A 16,612-nucleotide genomic window follows, 5' to 3' on the forward strand; every position below is an offset into this window, starting at 1 on the left:
AAGTGTGATGCAATAAAGGGTTGGCAAATTTTGTCTCTAAAGGGCCAGATGGTAAATATGGTCAACCTCATGGACTGTGGTCAGCATAGAGAGTAGTGTGTTGTAGTGTCTCTTGCAGCTAGTCACCTCTGCTGATGTAGCATAAAACTACCATAGATAATAGATAAACAAATGGGCATAAACTGTGTTCCAATAAAACTTTGTTTGCAAAGCCAGGTCAAGAACCATATTTGGCCTAAAGGCCATAGGTTGTAGACCCCAGATCTAATGGCAAATAGATGGGGAAACCGTGGAAACAGTGGCTGACTTTATTTTTCTGGGCTCCAAAATCACTGCAGATGGTGATTGCGGCCATGAAATTAAAAGGCCCTTACTCCTTGGAAGGAAAGTTATGGCCAACCTAGACAGCATATTAAAAAGCAAAGACATTACTTTGTCAACAGAGGTCCATCTAGTCAAGGCTATGGTTTTTCCAGTGGTCATGTATGGATGTGAGAGTTGGACTATAAAGAAAGCTGAGCACGGAAGAATTGATGCTTTTGAACTGTGGTGTTGGGGAAGACTCTTGAGAGTCCCTTGGACTGCAAGGAGATCCAACCAGTCCATCCTAAAGGAGATCAGTCCTGGGTGTTCATTGGAAGGACTGATGCTGAAGCTGAAACTCTGATACTTTGGCCACCTGATGTAAAGAGCTGACTCATTTGAAAAGACCCTGATGCTGGGAAAGGTTGAGGGCGCGAGGAGAAGGGGACGACAGAGGACGTGGTGGTTGGATGGCATCACCGACTCAATGGACATGGGTTTGGGTAAACTCCGGGAGTTGGTGATGGAGCCCTGGTGTGCTGTGGTTCATGGGGTCTCGGAAGAGTCGGACACGACCGAGCGACTGAACTGAACTGACTAAACTGAACTGATCTAATGCATCAAAGGAGATAAATGACCTAGAATCAAGATAGCTCACTGGGTAGCAGTCTTGAGCAATCTTGAGCAAACAGTTTATCAGAATGAAATGGGAATTAAAAAAACACCTGCATTTGCTACTGAGGTAAGAGTAGAATGTAGTTGTAAGGATGAATCATCACATAATGTACATGAAAGGACTTTGAAAATTTTGAAATTCCTTACAAATGTAATGGATGCTCTAGACCATCATTCTGCTTCACGCTTTTAATCACATTGGGCTTTCATGAGCTAGATCAGTGTGAGGGAAAGCTCTTTTATTTTCTAAGTCATGTGGTTTGTCTCTATGTTCCTTCAGTTTTGAAATGTTGCTTTAGTAGCAAATATGAATGAAGAGTTATATGGATACATTATGGAAGGCTAAAGATCAAATGCCAATGAGAAACTATTAAATTTCCTTTAATCATCAAATTTGGAGAGTGTTTTCAGATCTTCCACCTTTAAAATAGCTTTGGATGTCTCCAAGTGTGTTTGAATTTCACAAGTCTTGCATGTCAAAACATAGAGACAGGTTCAGCAAATATGCTTCCCTGGACTAGTGGTACTAATTAAGAGAGAAAGTCATACTTAAACAAACAGTTTGATGAATAGAGGGGTAATCAGAATCTCAATTCATGAATTTTCTAGTTTTTTTTTCTGACAAAATGTAGGATAATCTTTAGCTATGTTTTTATGTCTTTATATCAGATAAGAATGATTTTCTAGTAACACATGCAAGTATGTAAGTTTTAAAAGCTTGGTAGTATTTTCTCTGTCATAAAAGATATCAAGGGGAGAGCAATCTGTGTTTCCTGTCTTTGTGCCATCTCTGCTTGCTTGTTCAAATGTTGTTTATTTTCAAGGTCACATTATGGCTGCTGCCTCTCCAGTCATTACTTCTACATCCTGAAAGAGGCAACATTACAGCAAGTAAAAAGAGTAGCCTTCCCAGCTGAGGAAGTCCTCTTTAAATAACTTTCCGTGAAGTCTTACTCGATGGTTTCTACTTACATCATTTTAGTCACCATTAACATAAGAGTGTCTGATACTTACATCCTTAGACTTGAAGAATTTGATGTACTAGATCAATTCCAGGCTCTAGTAGTAATGAAGAAAGGGTGTATGTTTATTGAGCAACAATTGTGGTTACTTACATAGGATCATGCTATCAGTTTTTCTTCCATGTCTAGTTTTTATTTATTTTGATGAATGCCTTCTTTCTTCTACTGATTTGGTGTGTGTAACATCTTACTTGAACTTTATATGTATGTTTGAACTTCAGCTTATTCAATTCTCAGCAGAGATACGTATCTCAGTAAATATTTTAGGGCTATAATATTATTACTGCAAGTGCCATGGCAAATTCTAAGAAAGAAATTTCTGTCTCAAGAGAACTATCAACCAAAATTTAAACAGCCAAATTTGTGAATGGATTTTCTGTCCTTTGGATGAAAGGTTTTGTTAAAGCCTGAGTACTAATGTGAAATCAGAGCTGAATATTCAATGGAAAAGCTGATGCTAAAGCTGAAACTCCAGTATTTTGGCTACCTGATGTGAAGAGCTGACTCATTTGAAAAGACTCTGTTGCTGGGAAAGATTGAAGGTGGGAGGAGAAGGGGACGACAGAGGATGAGATGGTTGGATGGCATCACCGACTCAATGGACATGAACTTGAGTAAACTTCAGGAGTTGGTGATGGACAGGGAGGCCTGGAGTGCTGCAGTTCATGGGGTCGCAAAGAGTCGGACACGACTGAGCGACTGAACTGAACGAGTGCCAGTGTGAGGTCCTAGGACATACTGGCCCTCACTTAATTGTGTTCTTCCCAGTATGTGTGCGGGCTGTCACTGATGACTTTATACTGTCTCTCAGAGTCTGGACAATGCTCTCTGCTCTGCATCTCTGATTTTGCTGTTTTGCTGTATATCTGGTGAAAGCTTCCCTTGGAGGATGGGGGCGACCTGTGAATCATTCTCGTTTCTCTATTCCAGGTTGGTCTGGACTTTATTCTTGTGACAATTACTATCTCGCTGAATGAGACTTCCCTTTACTTCCTAATGTAGTCTGCCTATACTAGTGGTAGATGCTCGTGGGACATGGTAGCTGATGCACTCCTAGACATGTACTGAATGCCTGCTGTAGATACAGGAGAGCAATATGGGCAAGAGGGTCTACACTGCAATTAAATCAGCTGAGATTCAGGTTCTACCTTTTCTGTTTACTGGCTGAGTGAACCTGGAGGGTAAGTTACTTAACCTTTCTGGGCCTTGGCCTCCTCATCTGGGAAATGGGGATAGAGATAGGAGATAGATTCCTGTAGCAAATTACTGAGATGGTATGTGTAAAGAGCTTAGTGCAGTTTCTGGTTGGTAAAAAATGTCAGTATTGTGCCACACACCCGGGATGAGGTGGTGGAAATCCCTGTCTTTGAGGAGTTTTTACCATCCTCTGGTTAGTTCATTGGTTCTTATTTTACTGGCAGACAGTGTATATTTCACAATCATCACGTCTTGCCTAGCATACACTTGGAAGTTTAAGCGAAGCCCCAAGAGGTGACTTTGATGCCCAGTGTCAAGTACACTGCAACCATGTATGGAGCAGACAGCGGCTAACAGGACTTAGATCCCTGGGTCCTCTTTTGACAGTTTCCCCTGAGAGGCATGCAGTGGTTTTTTTATTCCATTTTTTACTTACTCAGACAATGGGCCTGCCTAGCAAGCAGAATTCACTAACTGATTTCAAGTTGATATTGCTGATGATAATCTGAAACTCAAGGTTTCACTCATGCAGGCTGACACTACACAAGGTTGGTCTGGCCTAGCCCCATCCCCGGCCCTGCCTCTGTGCTGAGTCTACAGAGCAGCCTCTGGTCCCTCACACATCTTGGGACTGGCCCTTGGAGGATAGTGGTGTCTGCACACAGAAGCTGCTGCGTGACTGTGACTGAGACTGTCAGCAGTACTCATAGACGGCTCAGCTGGCAGCGTGTCCCAGAGACTTGACCATGGCTCTCTATTGAGTGGACTTTCCAGGTGGAGCTAGTGGCAAAGAACTTACCTGCCAGAGTGAGGAACCTGAGAGACGCAGGTTTGATCCCTGAGTTGGGAAGATCCTCTGGAGGAAGAAATTCTCCAGTCTTCTTACCTAGAGAATCCCATGGATAGACGAGCCTGGCAGACTATAGTCCGTTAGATTGCAAAGAGTCAGACAGGACTGCAGCGACTTAGCAAGCATGCCTGTCTGTTGAGTAGTTGATTCTGTGAAAGAGATGACTTGAAGATCTTGCTTTTTCAAGAGACTCGTGGAAACTGCATTTTTGCTCTGTGGTTTCAAATATTTTATTTACACACTGTTACCAGGTTCAGATGTCATAAAATCTCTCTTGCCTCTGGACCATGGGATTCTTTCCCTGGAACAACTTCTGTGTTTCACAGGGCTAACCCCTCTTCTCATCTTTTTTTGTTCAGTTCAAATATCAGCTTCTTGAAGTGACCTTCCCTGACTACCCACATTACAGTTGATTTCCCTCCACGCCCCCAACCCCCTACTCTGAGGCATCCAAGACCCTTGTGTGTTTCATTTACTACAGCTTCTGGCACTTTCTAAATAAACCTCTTTACCAGGCAGTAAGCAAGGGGCAGGTAGGTCTGTCTGATTGAGTGTGGCTTCCTTGTGGCCGACAGTGCCCAGTCAATAGTAGGCAGGCTGGCAGTCAGCTTTCATTGAATCGGTCAGAGGATATTTGGGATTTCCCTGTGGATTTTTGTAATTCATACCACCTAAGGTCAGTTTTCATTCCAGTCCCAAAGAATGCTCAAACTACACAATGCTCAAACACAATTGCACTCATCTCACACGCTAGTAAAGTAATGCTCAAAATTCTGCAAGCCAGGCTTCAGCAATACGTGAACCATGAACTTCCATATGTTCAAGCTGGTTTCAGAAAAGGCAGAGGAACCAGAGATCAAATTGCCAACATCCACTGGATCATCGAAAAAGCAAGAGAGTTCCAGGAAAACATCTATTTCTGCCTTATTGATATGCCAAAACTTTTGACTGTGTGGATCACAATAAATTGTGGAAAATTCTGAGAGATGGGCATACCAGACCACCTGAAACACCTCTTGAGAAACCTATATGCAGGTCAGGAAGCAACAGTTAGAACTGAACATGGAACAACAGACTGGTTCCAAATAGGAAAAGGAGTACGTCAAGGCTGTATATTGTCACCCTGCTTATTTAACTTAAATGCAGAGTACATCATGAGAAACGCTGGGCTGGAAGAAGCATAAGCTGGAGTCAAGATAGCCGGGAGAAATATCAATAACCTCAGATATGCAGATGACACCACCCTTATGGCAGAAAATGAAGAGGAACTAAAAAGTTTCTTGATGAAAGTGAAAGAGGAGAGTGAAAAAATTGACTTAAAACTCAACATTCAGAAAACTAAGGTCATGGCATCTGGTCCCATCACTTCATGGGAAATAGATGGGGAAACAGTGGAAACAAGTGTCAGATTTTATTTTTCGGGGCTCCAAAATCACTGCAGATGGTGACTGCAGCCATGAAATTAAAAGACGCTTACTCCTTGGGAGGAAAGTTATGACCAATCTGGATAGCATATTAAAAAGCAGAGACATTACTTTGTCAACAAAGATCCGTCTAGTTAAGGCTATGGTTTTTCCAGTAGTCATGTATGGATGTGAGAGTTGGACTGTGAAGAAAGCTGAGTGCCGAAAAATTGATGCTTTTGAACTGTGGTGTTGGAGAAGACTCTTGAGAGTCCCTTGGACTGCAAGGAGATCCCACCAGTCCATCCTGAAGGAGATCAGTCCTGGGTGTTCATTGGAAGGACTGATGCTGAACCTGAAACTCCAATACTTTGGCCATCTCATGTGAAGAGTTGATTCATTGGAAAAGACCCTGATGCTGGGAGGAGTTGGGGGCAGGAAGAGAAGGGGACGACAGAGGATGAGTTGGCTGGATGGCATCACTGACTCAGTGGACATGAGTTTGAGTAAACTCCGGGGAGTTGGTGATGGACAGGGAGGCCTGGCGTGCTCGATTCATGGGGTCGCAAAGAGTCGGACATGACTGAGTGACTGAACTGAACTGAACTGAACTGAAGAGGTCTGCATCAGGGTGAGAGAATAAGAAAACAAAGAAACCCGTCCAGGTCGCCTTTATTATAGGAGTGGAATCCTACCCCCCGGGTTTTCTCTTGGTAGCTTCCTCTCTACATTGTACGAGGTTTGGGTACTCTGTGTGTCCCATCCGGAAAGGGTTATACATTATCTTCCCCATGAAGACAGAATCATTTGCTGTCTGGTCCTAAAGCTTATGGTGGGCAGTACAAGGTAATTAAGGACATTGAATTGCAAGCTCAAATCCCATCACTCTCATTCCCTGTTTCTTTGTTCTTGGACACATGTCTCTCCCTGCTCCCCTCTCAGTATACTTACCTGAGGGTGGGGAACTAGCATGCCTCAGCTCATGGTGTTCATGCAAGGATTCAGTGAAATAATATGTGTACAGTGCTTTGTATAGGGACTGGAGCACAATCATGACGCTGTTGACTTAGAAAGATTATCAAAACAGTACTGGGAACCTCACTGGCAAAACCCATATTGCACTCTCTTGCGATCATTTTAATGGGGGAAAAGATGATGAAGAGCCTTAACTCCCTGCTAGAGTCACTCATTTCACGCACTGAGTGAACTTTAAAAGGTGCAACATGAGCAAGGAGTGGGATGAACTGTCTTACTCTTGTTGTTGACGTGTTGACTCTTGGATGTTAGGGATCTGTTTCAGATCAGGCCAGTTATAAACCGCAGATGCTGGGACGGCTCAGTGTTTGAAGCCTGATCCGCATCCGAAACCCATTGTGAGTTTGCGGAGTTCAGGGTCTTGCAGTATCCGTACCCTGCCTGCCTGGGGAGATGTTTCATCCTTAAGTTAATCAGAGCTTGTTTGATCCCCTGCCTTGTTATAGACCAAGTCTTAAGTTGGCTGTAAATTCTAATTAAAAAAGAAATTGCACTCTTGATGGATTGGTCCTAAAAGTTTGCATAGTTCTTTTTTGATAGAAAATTCAAGTCTATATTGAAAGGACGTAGAAATATATGTCTTTCATTGAGCTCTGACTTCTTTCACTTGCGTAAGGCAGAGGGTATGTTAACAGTTGTTGTGTTGTTCGCTGGGCCAGATTGAACTGTGCTGTTCATTGTGCGTTTTCTGGGTGGAAGCCGAAGCACAGAGACGGACTTATCTCTCTCTGTATCCCACAGCTTTTAGTGGTAAGAGATGGCATTTATGTAATCATACTCTCTCTTCTTTATTTGTGGAAAGGTTATCAAATAAAAGAACCATGAATTTTTCTTGATTTATAATTTGTACCCTCTCAACTTGAAAAAAAAAAAGCATGAGCGAAATACAGTTTAGGGCATCAGATTTGGTTCCTAGTACCCTTTTTAGAAACAAAAAATGTAAAGTTCAATAAGCAGGAGTTAAGTGAAGCAAATGATTAAGGAAAAACTTTTATTAGACTTATAACAACCCTTGGAGTGGCAAAGACCCAGGATTTTTCCATCTTGAAAAACATGCAACATCCCTGTCTGCCAAATACCATTTCAGAAACTAAAACAGCAATCACAAACGGGGAAACCAATCCATGTAATTGGAGACTTCATTCATGTTATTTACATGAGAATCCTGGTAACCTGGATCAGCCCTTATGCAGCCCTCTTCTCAATATCCTGATGCGTGAGTGATAGCGGGAAAGACTAAGAATGTTCTGAGGGTTTTTCTCTGATGTTTTGAAATGTTGCTGTGTTTTCTGGGTCCAGTTCAGTGTACCTCTCAGGGCCTGGCGAGTCTGGTTATGATGCTCTGGGGCTTGAATTTCTCTTTACTTCCTCTTACGGTCGTCATTCATCTTTTACCCTGAGTGTTCCAATTAGAAGAGATGGTACCTCATCTTTGCCCATATATGTCCCAGATCATTCATTACCCGTGACACCAATGCATTCCTCCACTTCTGACTCAGTTCTTAAACATAATTAAAAAAAAAAAAATCTGGGTAATATTCCAATGTGTAAAATTCCCACGCCTTCTTTATTTATTCATCTGTCAGTGGGCATTTAGGTTGCCTCCATGTCCTGTCTTAATTGTTAATAGTACTGCAGTGAACCTTGGGATGCATCTCTGTTTTGAATTATGTTTTTCTCGGGGTATGTGGGATTGCTGGGTCATATAGTAGTTATGTTTTTAGTTTCCTAAGGAATTTTCATACAATGGAATATTACTCAGCCATAAACAGTAACAAAATTGGGTCATTTGTAGAGATGTAAATAGACCTCGAGTCTGTTATACAGAATGAAGTAAATCATGAAAGAAAGACCACATATCATTTATTAATGCATATAAGAAAATAGTACAGATGGACTTACTTGCAGGGCAGGAATAGAAATGCAGATGTAAAGAATGGCCACACGAGCACCGTGGGGTAGGGTGGGATGATTGAGAGATTGGAATTGACATATATACTCCAGCATGTGAAAAGCGGACAACTGCAGCATAGCACAGGTAGCTCAGCTGGGTGCTCTGTGGTCACCTAGGTGGGTGGGATGGAGGTTGTGGGAGGATGTCCAAGAGGAAGGGGATATATACACACACAAATATAGCCAATTCACTTCATTGTACAGCAGAAGTCAACAAAATATCATAAAGCAACTATACCCCAAAACAAAAACACCCAAAAGAGGGAAAAAAAAACAAACCTAGAATAAAGCATGCTTAGACCTTCTTGGCTTTCTGTAGCTGTAAATGCCCAGAAGAAGGTTGCATTTCATGTTATTACCAGTCCTGGTGTATGTAGTTTCCCCATTCTTCTTCTAAATAATGAGACAGAAAAGTAGAATTTTCAGGCCGGAAAACTTAATAGTGAGAAAGTCTAAAAACCAGCAGTGAGGAGAAACACTTTAATTTGTAAGACGTCTACCCTATAATAGCTGCCTTTACTGGGAGCTTATGTATAAACTCACACAAACTCTATGAGACAGGTACAATTCTAAAAAGTCCGTTTTACAGATGAGGAAACCAAGGTGTTCTGAGGTGAAATGACTCCCTCAGACTTCTCTGCTTGTTACAAATCGAGCTGGGATTTGAACCCAGCTACCCTTCCTCTCTTGCCATGGCTCCTAACCACTACACCATATTGTCTTCACCTTGTAGGCATTTTCTCAGGGTATTAATTTTGCAAGCATGGTTTTGTGTTAACATGCATTTTTCACTCTGGGGCTGCATGTTGAGACTTCATGCTTCCATGTCAGCTAACTGGATCTGTTTAATCTTGGTAGACTTTTTCAAATGCTTTAATTCTTTTTGCTAGTACAAGAGCTATGGGAAATAAAAGCATGTCCTGGTGCGATTCAGAACAAGGACAGCCACTTAATTGGCGTTCTCCAGTCTTTAACTGGGCATGCCTGTTAAGACATTCTCTCTAGATCTTTGAGTCATTTTTCTCTGGTACATTATTTTAATTAACCTCATCTCTGCAGCCCTCATTTTATTTCATGTTAGCCTCTGACCACTCAATGATTGATTTATTCCGCTCAATCACCTGTATGGAAAAGTGTGGCAATCGAGAGGGCCCCCTTCCCAAAGCAGCAGTCTTGTACCTGGGACTTCTTCCCAGCAAGCAGATTCAGAATTTGTTTTGTTTTTAGTTGTTGAGATACATTCACTTTGAAGGCTGTTAATTTACCGGGGTGAAGATTTGGATACTTAGAGGTAACACTGGCCAACAATTAGGAAGTCTTTGGTTGCCTGGTCAATAGAGTCGCAGAGGCAGAAGCCGTATGCCAAGGACTTTGATGTTCAAAAATAGAGAGGATAGATTTTAAAAAATAAAATATTTAACTTGACACTATATATAAAAGCCAGTTGCAAAAGACCAACAATTATGCTGCTTTTACTTGAGGGGTTTGAAGTACCTGTAATCTCTCTGTTCACACAAACAGCAGACCATTTTTAATATCTGTGTCTTAAAGTACTGAGCCCACCACTTGTTAGATCTCTTGGGTAACACTTGTGACCAGCTCAGGCATAAAGAGGAATTAACTGGCTCATGATTCTGAAAAGTTGGCTAGTAAAGTGAGCTCAGGCGCATCTGCAGTAGGGGTCGGATCATGCTCTCGAGTCTTGGTCTCAGAATCTTGGCTGTGCGATGCTCTGTGTTTCTTTCATTCCTGGAAGTGTTGACCAGACTGTGGCAGATAACCATTCTTCAGTCTGCTTTCATACAAACTCCAGCAGAAAGGCATCTTTTCTGACGAGTTCTAGCAGCTCCCATAAAATTTGGATGTTGCTGGTTCTGTGATTGATCCCTTGTGTACCATGTGCCTGTCACAGAAATACTCTCTCTGGTTGGAGCAGGGCTAGATGGGGGGAGCTGTGAGGGGTCTGTAGCATGGAGTGGGTCATGCGCTTGTCTCAAGAGGTAAATGACCTTTCATCTGCACAAGATGATGGAAAGTGGGTGAAAGGGGTGCTGATCTCAGAAGAGGGGGACAGTATTTTAGGAAGATAGAGTGCATATTGTACTTTTTTTAAAAAAAAACACAAAGAGGCCCTTTTTTGTTTTGTAATAATTTCAAACTTACGGAGAAGTAGCATGAGTAGTTAAGGAATTTTCCAAAAGAAATCCTTTGCCTAGATTCAACATTTTGCTCCTTGGCTCTACCATTTTTCATCCATCTGCCTCTAGAATATACATACACATATTTATACTTATACATAACTGATTTTCAGAACCATTTTAAGAATTGATTACAGATGTCATACCCTTTTATTCCTAAATAAATCACTGGGTTTTTCCTAAGAACAAGGACATTCTTTTTCATAACAACAGTACAGTGATTAAAAGTGAAGTCGCTCAGTAGTGTCTGACTCTTCATGACCCCATGGGCTGTAGCCTACTAGGCTCCTCTGTCCATGGAATTTTCCAGGCAAGAGTACTGGAGTGGGTTGCCATTTCCTTCTCCAGGGGATCTTCCCAACCCAGGGATTAAACCTAGGTCTCCCGCATTGCAGGCAGATGCTTTACCATCTGAGTCACCAGGGAATGATCAAAATTAAGAAATAATATTGATGCAGTATTAATAAATTATAGTCTAACGTCAATCCCTATTCAAATTTGATCCCATTGTACCAGTCATGTCTTTTATGACTATTTTTTTTCCTTGTCCAGGATCACTCAGAAAGGCACGGTACTTGATGAATAGTAAAGACAAAGAATTACAGAGTTGGAAGGTACCTTTAAATATATTATAGCCCAGCTACCCACGAGTGTCATCTGAGATGTTCCTCATGAAGGTGTCTGTCTAATACTTGGGCATCTCCACTGACATTTACTGTGAGGAGGTGTGTTTTACCTCAAAAAATACTACCATGCCTCTGTCCTCAAGGAGCCTGGGCATCATTCATTGCTCTACTCCTATCTGCCCATCTGTCCAGCCATCCGTCTACCCTCTGCCACTATTGTAGGTCCTAAAGCAAGGTCTTTGATTTCAACATACTTATATCTACAAAGTGGGCAGAAAGGTCAGTTAAAATACAGTGATAGAGGAGGCGCAGGAATATTGATGGATTGTGTATATGAGGTTGGGGAGGGAGTGCTAGAAGAGGGAGGTGTGGCTGGGACCCTGAAGAATGAGTAGGAGTTGCCAACTAGCCAAGGAAGAAATGATCAGATTGGTGGACTTACTACCTCCTCTAGGACTAATTTGTATTGATTGGATTGGAATGACTTGGGGAAAATGGCTTATAAAATATCTTAGCCCATGATTATATTAAAATATATTCAGTACATGTCTTTTAGGCCATATCAGTGATATTAGTGATGGGAAATAGCTGTAAATGAAAGATCTTTGTATAGACTGGCCATATGGCATCTTTCAGGTTACCCCAGTGTTCCTTTTTGCTAATAAGTACATGAGAAATATGAATTAATAAAGTTTCCATGGGTAAAATTTTGGTGAGTTAAAGTAATAGAGTTTTTAATTACACTTTTCTAAGAATTTTGAAAGGATTAGATATTATTATTAATTAGATATATTTATATATTTAATAATATGATAGTTATTAATTAGATATATTATTCATATATTCTTGTGGACAAAAAGAGTAAATATTCTAAATTTCAACTTTCAGGCCTATTACCTGAAGATAAAAATAGTACCTTCTCAAGCGTTGGGTCATGTGGAGAATAAACATATTGATCAGTGTGAAATAGTGAGCATGATGCCAGCACCTCGTAAGCACATAATGGATATTACTTATTTTCAGGGCTTGTCTGTGATTTTTACCCCTTAGGTTGTCAAAGGCTTATCAAAGTAATTTATTGTATTAGTGACTAATAACTAGTTGACCTAAAAATGTTTTTCCATATTACTCTGAATATATTTTTATATTTTTACATATTACTTCTATTATAAAAATTAAGGATGTTAAAGATGGTAAGATTTAGCAAAGAACTTTTAACTCCACATGCTTTTAATGCTTTCCTGAATTAATAATTTTCATGTCCATCATATTTTCTCCTTGGCCCACAATTCATCCCATATTTGGATCTTGGCAAATGATGACTTGGTTAATTAGGCAGTCTGTTAACTCTGATTACTAAGTTATAGCAGATCAGCATAGAAGCATCACTGTGCAATTTGGATTAAAAGGCTCTTCATTTTATCAAAACAAATTTGCATTTAGGGATAAGTATGTAGAAATGCATTAAGTTAAAATGATGCATTTAATAAGGAAAATTTTTAAAGGATAAAGAATTATTTCCTCCAACAAAGTTATTTTTTATTATGACATTCGTCACATTATCTTTTGCTGGAAATAGACTTAAAAGCTTGGAATTTTCTTTTAAAGCTTGAAAATTATAACTGATTTAATCCCTTTATTATACAAATATGATGGATGTATTGCATTTTCATTTAAGCATAATTTAGTGTAGTGATACATGGTTATATTTCCAATTCTGACCAGAGTGGCCTCTGATACTGGACTTACCTGTGGAAATGAATCCTGACTGTGTTGGCGGGAGGAATTAGTGGGTTACATTAAGGCTTGCTGTCTTTCATGGCTGAAGGCATTGACAGTTATTAAATAAGATTGGGCCTCCGTAGTCCTTCCTCTCTCTTATTTAATAGTTCATCATCACTTAAGGGCAGTTGGAGTATCAAAACCTTGCTAGCTTACTCTAGCTCTATCTCTGCCTGCCTTCTTTCTTTTCTTAGCTCATTAACACTAAGCCTTGTGGAAAATGAACAAATAAGTAAACCTGAGAATAATTTTCCAGATGCAGTAAACCCTGATATTTATGTTAATTTCTCCTCAAGATTCTATGAAGTGTCAGTAATAGTCAGAAGACAGCATCTTAGCCTTCAGTCTCTCCTGCTCTACACACATAGCCGCATGTGCATTTGTCTGTGTGCATGCACGCGTACACACACACACACACACTCTGAACTCATCACAGGCATCTAGGAGGTGTTGAATAGGTATTTGTTGGAGTCCGATTGGTGGAAAAGTCAAAACAGTGACAGCCTCTCGCCTCCAGGTTGCTCTTAGAGCTAGTTCAACAGTTGGGACCCTGTCCGATATTGCAACCATGAAAATAAATGGAGCTGATGAACTTAACATTTATTTTTTTAATAAGCTTACTAAATCCTGAGCTTTATGAGTTGCTGTGTTCTAGTTTCATGGGAAATAGAACCAGAGAGAAAATATGTATTCTTATATTCAGTGAACTTAGTATCCTGTTGATGGGCTGTGTTGAGGTGACCACAGGTCAGAAATAGAAAACCTTAGTTCTTTAACTTGATTCAGTGAAAGCAACCAGTTTATGCAAAACTGGCTTTTATAAGGCTAGAAGACCCTCTGTAGATAGAGCAGAACTTTGCTTAACTCAAAAGGGAAATTGGGTTTTTAGGAATTTGATTATTTTCTTTTAATTGGGAATATTTAGTAGTAATTATAGGTGATACTTATTTTGGAGGAGCTTGTGGCTGGTTGTTCAAAGGTAAAATGATGTTTTGAGCTCCAATTTGACAGATTTGAATGACGGCTTGAATAATTCAGTTTCCCTACCTCCCCATTCCTTCCCAAAGAACAAACCAAATAAGGAATTTTTTAAAACTCAAACCATTCTAGAGTATAGGAATTCTTAGTCATTTTCAAAAGAGGTAGTTTGACAGAGAGAAGTCTTCTGGGACTTTTATGTGTGAGGTAAACCCATTGGAATGTTAATTTTTTCTAATAGGACTTTAGTTACTTAAATAATGCATGTATTATAATAATAAATTGCCAGTAGAGTAAAAGAACCTTCTGAAAAACAGTTGCCTAAGGAATGAGATAAGAAGCAAAGTCCAGTTATATTTTCAAGTAGCTCTTGAGACAGAATATTCTTGCCCCACATCAGTGGGTCCTCACAAAGTGTTAATGGCAACGTCAGAGAACTTTCTCAATTAAGTACTTCTTTAATAAATAGGTCTGTGGGCAGAAGCAAGTAGCCTTATTGGAAGGTTGGGTACTGTGACTCTGTGGTTTTATTAATTACATTTATTCCTTTAAAATGACCTTGAATGAAAACAACCACCCCTTCTGTGGCCATGGTTAGCAGATGTTTACCGTAATTCTTTGCTTGGTGAAAAAAAAAAAAATGCCTCTTCCACCCAACAAAAACAGCCACGTTTGCCTGGCTCAATCAGAACTTTGGCGCTTGGGTCTTACTTTATATATCATGGCTCCAGTCACACAACCTTTCCAAGTGTGAGGCTTAGGTCACTCCCTCCAACATCTGCAGGAGTGCGTTGCTCACAGTGATCTATTATGTGAGTGCTTAATTCTTACACTGTTTTTGGCATTCCTTCCTCATTGAAACCAATATCCTATATGCAAGGCTCTCTTTGTTTTTCTTGTAGAAGCATGCAGGTCCCTCCTTAGTTTTTAGAGCTTTCACCTAGGCCTCATGGCCATTTTTGTGAGGATTTTGAGCATACAAATAAAGGCAAGGTTCACTTTCTTCATCTGAGAGTTTAGATTTTCCTGGGTTCTCTCTGAAATGAAAGGCATCTCCGTGTCACATATTTTTTGTTTGAAAAGCATCTTTTCTTATTGCATGTTGCGCCTATTTAACCTCCTCACTCATATTTTTTTCTGGCCAATTCTTGTTTTTTTTAAGAGCATTTAGTGATTGTGAACCTTTAGGTGGTCCTTAACTACACCTGCCATTCGTGGTTCTAGTGAGTATTTCAAAAGCAGCCCCCCTTTTTTGTCCTGAATTTCCCCACTGAAGAATGCCTCTTGCTCTTAGGCAGCGCTGAAAGGAAATACAGCAGCACAACTTTGCTTTTCTTGGGAAGCTCCTCCCTTTGGAATGAAGAACTCTGGGTGGCTCTTCTTATTTTGTCTCTATCGCCAAAATAAGCAGGGATCTTGCATAACACCAGGGTAGGAAAAAAGAAGTAATTTTAAGGGAAGCATATGTTCATGTCGAGAAAAAGGGAGTTAGAACTGGACAGAGGATAGTGGCCCACAAAGCTAAAGACATCATCTTTTTAATTCGGGTAGGAAACCAGGTTTGATCATTTTGGTATATTTTATAATATAAAAAGTTGCTTCCACATATTGCCAGGTCTTTTCTTTGATCCAGTTAAAAATAAATCTTGAAATCAAGAAACCAAGGTTTATAGGTTAGTTAGTTGATGTATGTGGAGTTAGATCAAGTCTTTTATTTGTGAAATTATTTTCCTGTGATCCTATAATAATTAACACTAAGGGATTTCCTTGGAGATCACTTGGTTAGAGATGCTTGCTCTAATGTGAAACCAGTGCCAGAACTAGCCAGATAGGATTTGTATTTGGTCTGACTTTAGAAGCAAGGAAGACACATCTGAGTATTAAAATGAACCAAAGATGTCTACTCTAGCTGTTTGGCTGATTAGTGGACATATTATTTTGTCGTTTTAAGTGATTCCAAATAATGTCTGTTGATAGAAACAGAGCAGACACTTCAGTATTTCAGACTGTTTGTGGGTGGCAGGTTTTGAAAATGCAGCTGATTTGCAAAAAGAAAAAAGAAAGACAAAAAAAAAAATCTTTAAAGTTTCTGTTTCATCCATTCTCAAGGTTTGAAAACTTCAACGGTGGGGGAAAAATCCAGTGAAGTTCTTCTTTCCTCATTATTAAACACAAGTGTTTAGACTTGTGTCCTTAAAATATAGCTGTGAAGGAGGTAGGGCCCCAGCGCATTGTGGGTGCTGGCGTATGTCTGCAGTGCCAAAGCCAGAAGGATCTTGGATGGGCTCACACCGGCGCTTGACAGGAGTGTTGATGGCCCCCAGATTGGAGAGCCTTGAATGTGCCTGGAACTGGCTGTTTATATGTGAACCCTTTTCTCACATACACAGAAAAGTGATCCAAACAGAAGCCTAGTCATGACCCATTATAGAGCTCGCTTCTTAAAGAGCCCTGTGTCCCTTGAGTGTTCACGCAAGTAGTCTTAGAAACTGTGGTATGGTGGACCCAGGCTGGTGTTCAATCTGTGTGGTTTCTTTTTTTAATGTCTCAGTAAGATTTAAAAACATATATTAGAAAAAAAATTCCAAAC

At 40.3% G+C, this 16,612-nt stretch overlaps 1 protein-coding gene across 10 annotated transcripts in view; it reads left to right on the forward strand.

Moving 5' to 3' along the window:
- FOXP1 (forkhead box P1) overlaps positions 1-16,612 on the forward strand; it is a 613,036-nt gene that overhangs the window by 228,130 nt on the left and 368,294 nt on the right. The window lies entirely within an intron of this gene.

This window comes from Muntiacus reevesi, chromosome 4 (genome assembly GCF_963930625.1).
Source record: "Muntiacus reevesi chromosome 4, mMunRee1.1, whole genome shotgun sequence".
In the NCBI taxonomy this organism is placed as follows: domain Eukaryota; kingdom Metazoa; phylum Chordata; class Mammalia; order Artiodactyla; family Cervidae; genus Muntiacus; species Muntiacus reevesi.